Source organism: Cyanistes caeruleus, chromosome 6 (assembly GCF_971803275.1).
Source record: "Cyanistes caeruleus chromosome 6, bCyaCae1.hap1.1, whole genome shotgun sequence".
Lineage (NCBI taxonomy): Eukaryota > Metazoa > Chordata > Aves > Passeriformes > Paridae > Cyanistes > Cyanistes caeruleus.
In genome coordinates, this window is record NC_141706.1 from 63,554,991 (window position 1) to 63,568,310 (window position 13,320).

Below are 13,320 nucleotides of genomic sequence, written 5' to 3' on the forward strand. Positions count from 1 at the left end.
CTTCCCTGGACAGCCCATTCCAATGGCTAATCATCTTTCCTGGATGAAATTCCTCTAATGTCCGACTTACCTCCCCTGGTGCATCTTCAGACTCTCATCCTGAAGCTGATCTCGATCCCCACCTGTCAGGAGTTGTAGAAAGCAGGAAGATCCCCAGCATTCTGTCATCATAACAGCTCCCAAAAATCCCCCAAAAGCTCCCTTAATCCTGAATATTAAAGACCTTTATGTTTAACTAATTCAAGACACGAACACGGATTAGCCTCAGGTAGAACCAAATGCAATCTGTTTACTTCTAGGTTAAGTCAAATTGAGCATTCAGTGGGAAACAGAAATACAAACCCAAATACTGCAGTACTATTTACCACTTCAAATTACACCCGTTAAACATTGAGAATATTTAACAGAGTTAACACGCATAATATAATTTATATCTCATAATACTAAAACGTATAATTCAGTGTATTAACACTAATACCTGTTAAAACAAGTAAATAGTTGGAAATCACCATGTAAATAGGAGTAATTATATCCATTTTAATCCAAATACCTAATTTAACACAGAAGCATGTGCTTGGAATTTTCGACAGACAAAGGATTGATTGTAAGCAGTTCTTATCAGAAGCATCATAATCTTTTTGTAGGTCTGTTAATCTTTATTCTTCAGAGATAATAAAAAGGCAGTTGGATTGGGGAATCCAGTGTAAAGCTTTGGAAACACCACCAGAGGAAAATGACCCTTTGTCTTAATTTAATTTCTTTTAAATGTAGTTCAGTGGCACAGATGATTCTAGCCTCTTGGATAATAAACTTTTTAAAAATAAATTTTTTTTCATTATCCTTTATCTAATATTTTTTCACCCTCTCTTTCAAGTGTATCTGTTGCAATCCTATTAAAATTATTTATGTCTCATAGGCATTCCAAGGTAAATAGCATCTCTTTGCAATTCCCTAAAGGCTGGTAGCAGGTATTTACTTTTTGGTTGTCAAATTTCATCCTGCCCCAGTTTCCCAATTCAGTTACAACTTTGTAAAGATGACAATTCTCTTCCGGAGTATTTAAATCCTAAATAACAACAGCAGAGTGAGGGTAGCAGACACTGGACTTATTTCTTTGTAAGCTCTGCCACTTGTGTTTCAAAACTCAGAGAAAGCTCCTTCAAAACTCTGAGGAATCATTTCCTATACTTTTACTCTTGCTCAAAAGAATAAATCAGAATTTCAGTCAGTACAAAGTGCAAGCTACTGGTGAAGGGAGCACAGTAATTTATTTCTCTTAAGAGTTCTAAAAATTTTCTTATTCATGCAAGATAAAACCTGCTAACAGAGTAAACTGTTCCAGGTAAATTCTGTTGACCTCCAGCTGTCTTTTCCTGATTATCACACAATATATTGCTGGAAACATGATCTGTCTCACTGAATTTAATAGGACTCCTGATCCTCTTAAAATTATGATACACATAAACTATTTCCAGATTTGGGACTTGGTTTTTGGCTTGCTTATTTTCAGTTTGTGAAAAGTCTATTAGTTCTAACTCCCTGAATAATAATATGAATATTTAAATATTTTTAATGTTTACTATGTTTGGAGTAATGCAGGTACAAGTATTTTTTTTACTGACCTTTCTTCTCTTTAAAGGTAAACCAAAAAAATGTTTTCTGCTTGGAAATGCATCTTTGTGTGCAGCTATAAGGGTAGAGGAAACAGATGCTTTCTTGCAGTTACTGATTATTAAGAAAGAAAGAGCTTGTAGGAATTTCTTTTTTTAAAGAGATTTACTGCTAGAGATAAGAAAAAGTTTACTTTCAAATTAAATTTTTCCGGATGCCCAAAGTTAATTATTATTTTATTGCAATCTTCATTCTGGCATTCCTAAAGGGAGGATGTCAGAGTGAAATCTGACTCCTTGTTTTACTCAATCTATCTGTCCTACATCCTACAGCAGACCCATCCTGTGTCTGTGTGTAGGTTTCTGAAAACCTGTGTGTGCTGGATGTGTGTTATCCATGACTATTTTCCTGTGGCTCCCTTGGAAGTAATGCCTTTCGACAATGTGGCCGTAGGCTGGCAGAAAAACACGCGGAGGAGCTCACTTCTTTCTGGGTGACTTTATCCCTTTAAATTAAACTTTAGGAGAAGGTACTCCATTCCTACATGTGGAAGATACCCATGTTCTCTCAAAGGGAAAGGCTTTTGTTGACATTCCTGAGCAACCATTAAGAGTTCCAGGGTGACATCCATGTAATAAGTTTTAGCAACTGAAGTATCAGCTCCTTTTCAGGTTCCCTTCCTGCGTGGCAGATAAACATGATTCAAGTAATTTCAGTATTCCTACCTAGCTGTTTTTTATATTAAAACATGAAAATATTTCTGCCAAATTTAACTTTGTGTATAATGTGGTTTGGATTTTGTAAGAACGGTATTCTTCAGATGAAAGATAAAACACAGAGTTTGCAGATTTCCATTTAATTTGTGTAGGATATTCTTAAATTGAATTGAATTGAGATGAATTCTTTTTGTTGTTTAACACGGTAAGGTTTTCTTTTTTTTTTTTTTCTTCTCTTTGCATTTCATGCTGAAAACATCTTGATTATGGAAGCAATCTAGTTAAATATTTTATGTTTTGGGAAAGACTCACTTCTCTTGGAAGTCTTTTTCAATTGCTGTATTTTGAGAATTTGTCACTGATCCGAGGAGAAAGGGACAGAGAGAGAATTACAAATCGCAAATTTTTGTACTACTAGAATTGTAAGTGACAACCCAGGATTGACTATGGGATATTGTGCATCTTTAGTTTGACAGGGTGCAACAGTCCTGTGGCCATGCAGCCTTCACAGTTGTCATTTATACCCCAGTCTGTGCCCACGTGGATGTGCTGGATATAAGCAGAGACAGATTATGTGGGACACTCTCCACTTCAGCAACACACAAGCTCTTACAGCTGGAGCTCTGGGACACTTTGTGGAGTAGGGATGTTTGAATCACCTACAAGGTAGCTTGTACCGTGTCCTTGACCGCTTTACCCGATTAAAAATGATCATATACACACTTGCTGCTTGTTAAAACTTGGCTCAGGCCACCACTGTCCAGCATGTAACTTCTCAAGGACTTAAAAAAATTTAAGAAAATTCAGAGATCTCAATGCAACATTTAGGCATTGTGGGTTATTGGGAATGAAGGAGGTGTCTCCGGAGGGAGTTGGATGTTCATGAAGTGTAGAGGTGCTGCATTGGTCATTAGGACACATCCTTCCAGAAGCAGGTCTGAGCTGCTGGTTTGTGAAGGTGCAAAAAGTGCCTTGATCCACTCAGAACTGGGATGTCCCTGGCAGGGCTGGTACCTGCTTAAGGAGGAATAAAAAGCAGTGGTCTGGTGTCAGGAACTGCCTTGTTGAGGGGGGCTAGTGGCCCACCCCAAGAGGAAGGAGGCCAAGGACCTTCTTAGTGCACTGTGCCACTCTTAAAAGGTGTCCTAACAATGAAGACTGTGCCACTCGTAAAAGATGTCCTAACAATGAAGGTGTGGATCAGGCTATGGAAGGGCCACCACCAGCTGTTCTAGTGAAATCAGACTAGAGAAGGAGCCTGATCTCATCACTCAATCACATTTCCCTTGTGTGCCTGACTTAAAGTATTAATTAGTCCTTACCCACTGTTTCTAATTGTGTCTTTAAAACAACAGCCCAGGGAGGGAAGGTCTCAGTGTGAAGACTCTCCTGTGAAATTCCCATGATTCTGTTGAATTCAGCCATGATTCTTTGGAATACACCAGAATCATCTCTTTTCCCTACAGCACAATAGACTATTAGATTCCATATGGAGAAGGATTCCCAGCCAACCATCCAAATCCTCCTCAGGAGCAAAGCTGGTTGGACATTCACAGCCCTTTTGGGTGGCAATATTGACCCGTATCTTAGACAGTAGAGCAGCATTTTGAGTACACTGGTTGCTATTGTGAAGAGCCATGGGCACACCTCTGAGTCTGTCCAGGTCTGTCCTAAGTCATAAAGCAATATATAAAAAGACAGAAATGGCAAAGTCCTGTGCTGTGCTGGTGCACAGCACACTGCAATACTGTTAATTAATCTTTGTTAGTTTGATGTCCAGTTTTTCTGACATGGGTTTTGATCTAATTTTGCAGAATTCTAAAACTCTCTCTTTTTTCTTGTTATGTGCAAGTACATTTAGAAGAGATTTTCATAATTTCTTTGTGTCCAGCTCCTCTAATAAGGTTGGACAGATTCTCACAGTTTCTGTTGCTAATATGATTCCTGGCAAATAGAGCAGAAGGTTCAGGAGAACAAAAGAAGTGATCTAATTTTAGTAATGGCGCAGACTGAGTCTGTCATTTTTCTTTCTCTTTTATCCTGCTACCCTTTCTGAATGTCAGAACCTCTCCCAGCACTGCCTCTTTTCAGTTTGAATTGAATTCTTGTTCCTCGTCAAGGACTGGGCATGATGAGTTTTTAGATACTCCTCTGAACAGACACTGAGTATTTGAGAGGCTGATCAGGGAAATTCTGACTTGTCACAGGTAATTTGCTAAGAACGAACCACTTCCAGTGAAGCTTTTTTGCAGATTAGAAACTCTCATATCTGAAATTTCACTTAATATGTATGTCATATTTCTAGTCTCCATTTTAGATCTTAAATTGAGGTGTGAATGCATTGCAGTATAAAGCCAATAAAGGAATTTAGTTTTTGAAAGACAAAGAAGGTTGCATTTAGTGCAGTAGATCTGCCTAGTTTGTGAGGTGCTCAGATCTTGGTCCAATGAAGGTCTTTAGCTTGTGCATAATTCAAGTGTGAGAATTTCTGTAGAAGCTTTAACATAAAACATATTCTTGCAAAGACAATGGAAATGCAAGCATGTTTTAAATTAAATATATGCTTACAAACTTTTCTAGGTTTGGATCTTGGAGGATTGTTCTAGTGAACAGCAATTATACTTGTCTTAGCCTTTATTCTTGTGCTCCTGTTTTGGATGTGAGAAATAAACAGGCTGTGTATGCAATTTAGAGGATGGCAATTATAGACATCTGATGTGCAGAACTGGATAAGAAAGCAAAGAGTAAAGAATAACATAGTTTGAAGTGAAAATTGCTTGAGCAGTAACAAAATGCAGAGGACGTCCTTTGTTGGATGTTTATTGAGTGTGCTACAAAAACACCAGTGTTTGGAATAAATTATAGTTCAACATATAGAGACAGAGTATGTTACAAAAGGAAAAACAAATCCAGCCTAAAAGTTAATTTTGTTCCTGAGCAGGTCGACTTAATTAACTGTGGCAAACATGATTAAAAATGTGCAATCATTTTTAAAAATAAACAATTCTGTAGCATCTAGCTCCAGTTTGTTTCATTTCATGTGATCTCTATAGAAGGGAGCAGACTAGCATTGCAATTGAATCTATGAAACCTACAGCCATATGATGATTGATGTAACAGACCACACTATTAGATCTAAAATTGGGCTGTGGAATACACTTGATGTACTTTAAAATAATATTTTCATCTGTCTTTGCAGATGAAATAATTAGGTAGACCTTCTTCCCTAACTTACATGATGGACTTAAAAACTAGGCTGAATGATTTTGAGATGTGAGGAGTGTTGTTTCTCAGTTTGTGTCTTTTGGAATTATGTTTACATTGCTTTTTCTGAAATTGTTAGGCCTGAAAAAAAAAAAAAAAGCAAGCTTAAATGTATTCCAGGAACTGGAGCTTAAAAGAGCCCTCTGCCAAACAGACAAAGCTGGCAGTGAAATTTCCCTTATCACAATCAAACAGCTCATCATTTAACCCGGAAATGGAAGGGAAGGACCATTCTTTCTCCACTCCTGTTTTCCATCCATGAAGAGGCTTGGTTACAGCGAGAGACTCAGCTGCCAGACCATCCCTTCAGCAGTGTTCAGTCATGCTTATCCTTTACCTTTGCCTGCTCTGGTGCCTGCCCATTACTCCCACTCTACCCACAGCCATGGAAAAGCACAATATTTCTGCTGAAATGAATGTTCATGAAATACTTCTCTGCCAGGGGCTGGGTAACAGACTGAAAATGAACAGTGGGATCTGGGGTCTGCTGACTGTTTTCCCCAGAGTGTGAGAAGGCCAGGTCTACCAGGCCTCTGTTGGCTGCTCTGGAGCCATCTCCATAGTTCTTTCCTATATGTGGCACTTGTTTGTCATGGGGTGATTTTCTGGCTGGGCTTAGACATCTGTACCCCTTTTGGTGCAGCAAATCCAGTGGCACAGGCTCAATCCCAGTTTCAGCCAGCCCTTCCTACTGCAGCTCTTATCAGGGTGCTACTACTGTGGCTAACGAAGTCGATGTTCTTGAGGCACATCGAGAAATCTGGCACCCAGCCCTCGGCTAGAGCTCAGATTCTGCAACAATAATGTTTACATTGGCAGCCCATTGAACAGAAACTCGCGTCCTCTCCAGCTGACTGGTGTGATTCTAGCAATTAATTCAGCTTTTCCAGTCACAAAAGTTTGTTGATACAGCTTGTGGCTCTTCCTGTTTCCAAACACATCAGTAACTTGGAAAAAAAACTGGCTCAGCAGTCACAGAATCACAGACGTGTTGAGGTTGGAAGAGACCTTTGGAGGTTGTCTAGCCCCTAGCCCTTCTGCTCAGAGCAGAGTCAATTTACAGCAGGTTTCTCAGGGCTGTGTCCTCTCAGATTTTCAGTATCTCCAAGAATGGAGACTCCAAAACAACTCTGAGCAACCTTTTCCAGTGTTTGATTTCCTTCCCAGTATAAACTTCTCATATTTAAATGGAGTTTCCTCTACTGCACTGCATGTCCACTGCATTACCTCTTGTCTTCTCACTGGGTACCACAGGGAAGAGCTGATCTCTGTTTTCTTATTCCTTCACATCATGGGTTTATGTGCATTGATATAATTCTCTGACCTTCTCCAGACCTAGCTCCTTCAGTCTCTCCTTATATAACAGATTCCCAGTCCCTTCATCATCATCATGGCCCTTTGTTGGACTCATTCCAGTATGTCCACATCTCTTCTGTACTGGAAAGCCCAGGACTGGACCCAGCACTGCAGATGTGATCTCAGCCACTGCTGCTGAAGAGAGAAGGATCACTTCCCTTGACCTGCTGGAGGTACTTTCCCAAATTCTTCCCTGGAGGCTGTTGGCCCTGTCTGCCGAGTGGTCACCTTGTTGGTTCATGGTCAGCTTGTTGTCTGCCAGGACCCCCAGAGCCTTTCCTGCAAAGCTCTTTTCCAAGATGTTGGCCTCATCCTGTACCGGTACTTGGGTGTTTTAATATCTGGGTGCAGGACAAGGAGCTACTGGAGAGGGTCCAGTGGAGGCCACAAAGATGATCAGGAGTCTAGAGCATCTCTCTTATGGGGAGAGAGGAGGGAGCTGTACCTGTTTAGCCCAGGGAGGAGAAGAAGAGGGGATCTCATCAATGCCTACAAATATGTCAAGAGGATGCCAAGAGGATGGTACCAAATTCTTTTTGGTAATGCTCGGCAACAGGATGAGGAGCAGTGGCCATAAACTAAAACACAAAAGTGTTCATCTCACTGTGAGAAAGAACTTCTTTACATTGAGGGTGACAGAGTAGTGGAACAAGCTGCCCAGGAAGATCATGGATTCTCCCTCTCTGGAGACATTCCAAACCCACTTGGATGCATTCCTGTATCACCTGCTCCAGTTGGACCTGCCTCAGCAGAGGGGTTGGACTTTGATGATTTCCAGAGGCCCCATCCAACCTAAACTATTATTTGGTTCTGTGACTGCAATTCTTTGAGTTGACTTTGATGATATTGCTGTTTGCCACTTGGAAGTATTTATAAATAAATGCTTGGGACAGAGCTGGAGGGATGGAGATTGAAGTATCCGAGGTCCCCACAAAACCCACACATCAAGTTTTACTTCATGGCCCTCACATTTGTAAGACTTCATCATCCTGAGCTCTGGAAGAGGTCAGTACTCTGAAAAGAGGACAAAACCAATCCATAGAAGGATTACCTTTGTAAATCTATACTAAAATAAGAAACTGCTAATTCTGTGTTGTAATTTGAGTCCTAAAATATTGTATTTGTAGCATTTATGTTTAAATGATGGCAATGCCCAAAATAAACATGTGTAAATGGAATCCTCTTAGTTATGAATGGACCACTTATTTTCTGTATATTTATGTGACTGAAATTCATAGTTTCCTTTGTATATTACTTTTTTCTGTATTATTTGTCTTTCCAATAACAAGACCTCACTGTCTCTGCCTTCAGCTTACCAATGGTGAGATGCAGAGTGTCCATCTGGTTTCTTGAGTACAGAGGATACAGCAAAATGCTGGTTGTGAAATGTCACTGACTAGAATTGCCAAATGTCCTGAGTATGCCCTGATTCTTTGCCTTTATCATGGTGCATGTTATTTTGGGGTAGAAGGACCTAAAGAACTGTCTGAGAATTCCTGTTTTTTAGCTTTGCTTTTGCCGTTCACATGGGGCAGTCATTGATTCATGACATGGATTTACACCCATCTGTGAAATTTGTTACTTTGTTTATCTTGAATCCAAACTTTCCTGTCTATAGTGGATGGCTCAGACAATGCACTAAGGAGATTGAGAGCACAATCCTGGTTTTATGGAAAGTCAGAAAGGGTGATGCTTTTGTGCTGCCTGTATTTTCAAGCATTTGGAGATCAGGAAAATCCAGGCCTGTTCTTTCATCCACACTGAGAAATTTAAGCACATTCAGAATCCTCTCCCTACCTTTCTTTACCCAAACTCACTGAGTAATTTTTAACATTAATATAGTTTTCTTTATTAATTTTAACTCTCTGATTTGAAATGTTTGTTTTCTTTCAGGTTTTATACTGCAAATTTATAAATAGTACCAAAAGTTAGACTTTTCGAAAAGTTGTGGGGCTGAAATAACATTATAAAGGACGTGCAGCAGAGAAAGGAAGTAGAAATATTGCTAAAATTAATTCATGATATTTACAATTAATCTGCTCACTGCTAACTTGACTGTTGGAAAAGGTCATGGCATGGTCCTATGAATCTCTTTGGGTTCATGAAAATCAAAGCAGCACATTTTAATCCCTCAGCTCCATGCCTTGCATGGCAGGACAGAGCCCAGTGCCTTGCCTGGGGCTGCCTTGCTCTCTGCATTCCCTGCAAGTCCAGTTCCCCATGTCTTCCCTTCAGAAGTCTTCAGTTTGAAGGGTGGAAGAGTGGCCTTGAGTTTAAGATAATGGACTGAGATGCATCCAGGCTAAAATAGTAAAAAAAATGTTTTCTTTCAAGACATGTGATTTCTTTTGATCTTCTGTAAATCTGCCAAACTTCAGCTTTCCCCCTGAAAATCAGCTGTCTGACTAAGTTGGTTAGATACCAGGTAGCAGGAGGGAAAACATAATTATTAATTAAAAATACCCAAATCCTGCTTCATGGACAGAGCTCATCTCTTATAAGTAGGTCAGAGTCGTTTCAGAAAGCGTAGCTATAGTCACACAGTGTTTAATAGGCCCTTTTAATGTTTCACACTTCCCCCCCCCTTTTAAAACTTCCATTTCGGAGTTGGATGAGTCACTACAATATGTTTTTTTTCCTTCTTCAGTTCACACATTGTCCCTGCATCTTGGCAGCAGCGCTGGGAAACCTCGCTGGTGAATCCAGGTCCCCCGGTCTCTGAAGGAAGCGCCCCTGAACGGGTCCCTGGGATTAGGCAGGAAGCAGAGGTTTTAATGAAGCAGACTCCATTCTTCCAAGGGGTGAAGGGAGGTAAGGGAAGCTCCTGTTGCTTATGTGATTATTGCTAATTACTGTAATAGAACATCCTCATGACGGGAATATTTGGTGCCTGAGGTAAAGCTTGTTTGCTTCCATTCCCTTTTTTCAGCTGTCTCGTAGTGCCCTCTCGAGGCAGGAGAGCAGCCCCTTTTATTTATTTCCCTTTTTTGCAGCTGAAGATGCAGCACGAACTGGAAACACAGATGCTGGTAAAGAAGCTTAGGGATTGCTGTTTGCTGTGAAAAAAAACAAGTTAAAGGTGTTATAAATCCATGCAAAATCACTGTAGTTTTTTATTCCCATTTATAAAAGCACACTAATCTCTCTGTTTCCATCTTTTCCATGAGATCCAGCACTTGAAAGGGCACAAAAAGCACAGGGGATGCTTCTTTGTAGTGCCCTGAGGCCACAAAGGTGCATTTCCCTGGAGCATGAACCAGCAGATCATACAAGGTTAAAGACTGTTTCCATGAAGGATGGGAATGCATTTCCCACAACGTGCTCTTGGTGCCCTTGAGGCAAAGCACAAAATGCATCAGGAAATGCTGATGTGTTTGGATATTAAAGTGGATTAGGAAATTTGACGCATGAGGAAGGCTGACCTTAGGGCTCAAGTCAAACAGAGGGAATTGTGCTTGTGAGGGAGGTCTGTGAGTGAGGTGTGGTCTCTCTCCAGGCTGGAGGAAGCCAAATGCCTTGGATGTCATCACCACCTCACTGAGAAAGACTACAAATTGTTGGTTTCTCTTTAAATGTGACTATTAGATGAGTGGTCTTGAAATATCTTTTTCCAGGTGACAGCAGATTGCCCTTCCAAGAAAGCTTCATCTCAAATTCATCAAGGAGCAAGGACTGGCAGAACACTGGGTCTTGAAAAGGTAGTGAATTAATAGGTTTTGGTTTGGGGTAGAGTTGATGCTGAGTGTTTGGGGCAAGGACATACAGTTTGAAAGATGAGCACACTATGGTGCTGATTTATTAAAAATACTCTTTTTCTAAACATCTCTGCCACTCGTAGATAACTTTTGATGGGGATAAATGTAAACAGATGCTGAACAACATGCTGGATCCATAGGCATAAATACTCTCCACAGAGCTGCAAATTGAAGACTCAAGGCTGTGGTTGTGTTGAAAAGGGACTTTTGGGCCCAACAAGGGGTAAGATGTTAATAAAACCTTTGTTCACTGTTACAATAGGAAACAGCTAAATGTGGTTTGGGGTTTCTGCCAATTTAACCCTGAATTATTCCCATTGTCACAAATGCCACTAAGAAACCTCTAAACATCTTATTAAAGAATGAAGAGCAATTAAAACTCTTTATTTTAAATACTGGAGTTAAATCAAAAGCTTTTATTTTTAAAGCATCGTTTATTTCCTTTCCCATTTGCTAGACTAGGGGTTTTGAAGAAAATTCACATTTTATGTGGCATTTACTTTCTTTTTGTGGGGAAAGAAAACCTTAGTTTAAATGGTCTAAAACTGGCACTGTCTTTAATATTAATGGAGTTTTATTTTCTCTAAGGTGAAAGTTAGGTGTTCTGAATCCCCACAAGCACAGGCTAACCTGTCTTGTTTTATTATTTCTTTCTGTTTGGTCTGTTGGGCTCTGTCCATCTGTGGTTTCTCCCCCTGTTGTTGTCAGCAGGAACTGTGAGCAGCACAATCAGATCGAGAACTGGACAGGATTGCTGTGGCAATTGAAATTTTAACAACAAAAAGCCATGGAAAAGTAAGACAGCATTAAATAATTATTTCCCCTTTTTATTTCTCCAGCAAGAGGGGCAAAAGGGAGCTGCCTTCTGTCTGCAGTCTTGCCTTTCACTGTGCTGTTAGGTGTGTGAGGTGGTAGGAGGTGTTGGTTTAGGGACATCTCCACATGACATTGTTGTATTATCTTGAGAACAAGGAAGAAATGAAGGAGAGAGGTGTCAGGTGTGCCTGGGTGCTCTGGTCAGGACAGGATGTCTGGAGCATCAGGGTCACACAGGTCCCATGCTGTTTAAAATCAGGCTGGCAGAATACGTTGGGGTGACAATCACATTTCCTCCTGCCCTCATACTCTCTGCTCTACTCTGTGCCACCCCCTCATCTAAGGAAAGGTGGCATCTTTATTCTGGTAGAATTAACTAATCAAAATATGCTGTTGGTGATTTCAATTATGAATGCTCCCTCCCATTCTTAAAATGTTTTCACTTGTTTTCTTGGCAGGATCTTGAGGATCTCTCCTGAGAGCTCCTTTCACATAGATATGCACAGAATGAATAGTTTATCTCCACCTCCTGCTGACTTTCATGAATAATTTGATGTAAAAAGCTAAGTTGGACTTCAGCTGTGTCGGATAACTTGGGAGTACCAGCTTCAAATATTCTAGCCACAGACAGAAACATATTTTCTAGTTTTAGAGGACAAAGTGACCTCTCTTGTTTCCACTTATTATTTCAAATACCTAACCTTTCCCTCCTTCCAAGTAAAACTAGGCTCCTTTGGGCTTCCCAAAAAATGAGTGAGGCTTTGGAGGCTTCCAGCTGACAGAACATCCCTTGTGAGTGAAAGCTCTTTATGTAGACAAGGAAGGTTTAGTGGGACATATGACCATGATTTTTACAGTTTCTTGTTTGCCTCCCCAGGTATATGCCAGAAAAATCCTGTGGTCACTCCTGGAGCTGACCAGCTCATTTTATGGACTTCTTTTTGCTGTCCACTCTCACTGAAGGCAAACACAATTGCTTATCTGAGTAATGTCACACGTGTGCCTAAATGATTGCAAAAGATTGAAAGGAGCTGGGAGTAGAAATAATAGCACTACTTCATCTCTCACAGAGCTGTGCCAACAAAATAATGAAGCTATGTGAATAAAGAACCAACATAATAATCAAGCTCTAACCATTTTTGGAAAATTAGCACTTCTTCTATAACAGTCACGGCTGCTAGGAAAATGGTACAAAATATTAACTGTCAGGTTAAGCACACCTTAATCAACATGTGCCAAGCCTCACTGATGTGTCCTCAAACCTGTTACTTAAGTACTTGTTAAGGCCCATTAAATAAACTAAATTTTAAAGCCTAATAGCATAAACCACATAAATAACATAAAAGAGCCATAATGGTTGAATGGGTGGGTGTTTAGCCCTTCTTGATTTAAAACAGTGAAGTGAAAAATGTTGGAGCCCTTGAAGGTGATTTCGAAGACGAGGAAGTGACTGTGCTACACAAACAGCAATCAGAGACAATTAAGAGAACTGGGACAAGTGCCTCATTCTCCCCGCAGACTGCATGGGAAATTGCACTTTACATCTCAGTCTCATTGCATTTTCAAATAAGGCCCCCAGCTATGTCATTTTTCAAGTCCAACTCAAATCAAAAGATATTGCTTAAAATCTTCCTATTACTCCAGAAGTAAAAGGAATGATTGTCTATGCTGATGAGCCTGGAAGATTGTCTTGGAAAGAATTTAACAGTTTTGTCTCTTGGTCCCATTATAATGTTATTACTGCCCTGAAGAAGGCTGACAGAGACTGAATGCCAGCGTGAGTACAAGGGTAGTTCAGGATG

At 40.2% G+C, this 13,320-nt stretch overlaps 1 long non-coding RNA gene across 1 annotated transcript; it reads left to right on the plus strand.

Moving 5' to 3' along the window:
* The first annotated feature begins 2,701 nt into the window (after positions 1-2,701).
* LOC111929590 (uncharacterized) lies at positions 2,702-12,634 on the plus strand. Its single transcript, XR_015288587.1, has 7 exons — positions 2,702-7,952; positions 9,595-9,758; positions 10,562-10,645; positions 10,786-10,925; positions 11,414-11,497; positions 11,977-12,310; positions 12,396-12,634. It is a non-coding gene; the product is annotated as an uncharacterized LOC111929590 (long non-coding RNA).
* Positions 12,635-13,320: the final 686 nt, after the last annotated feature.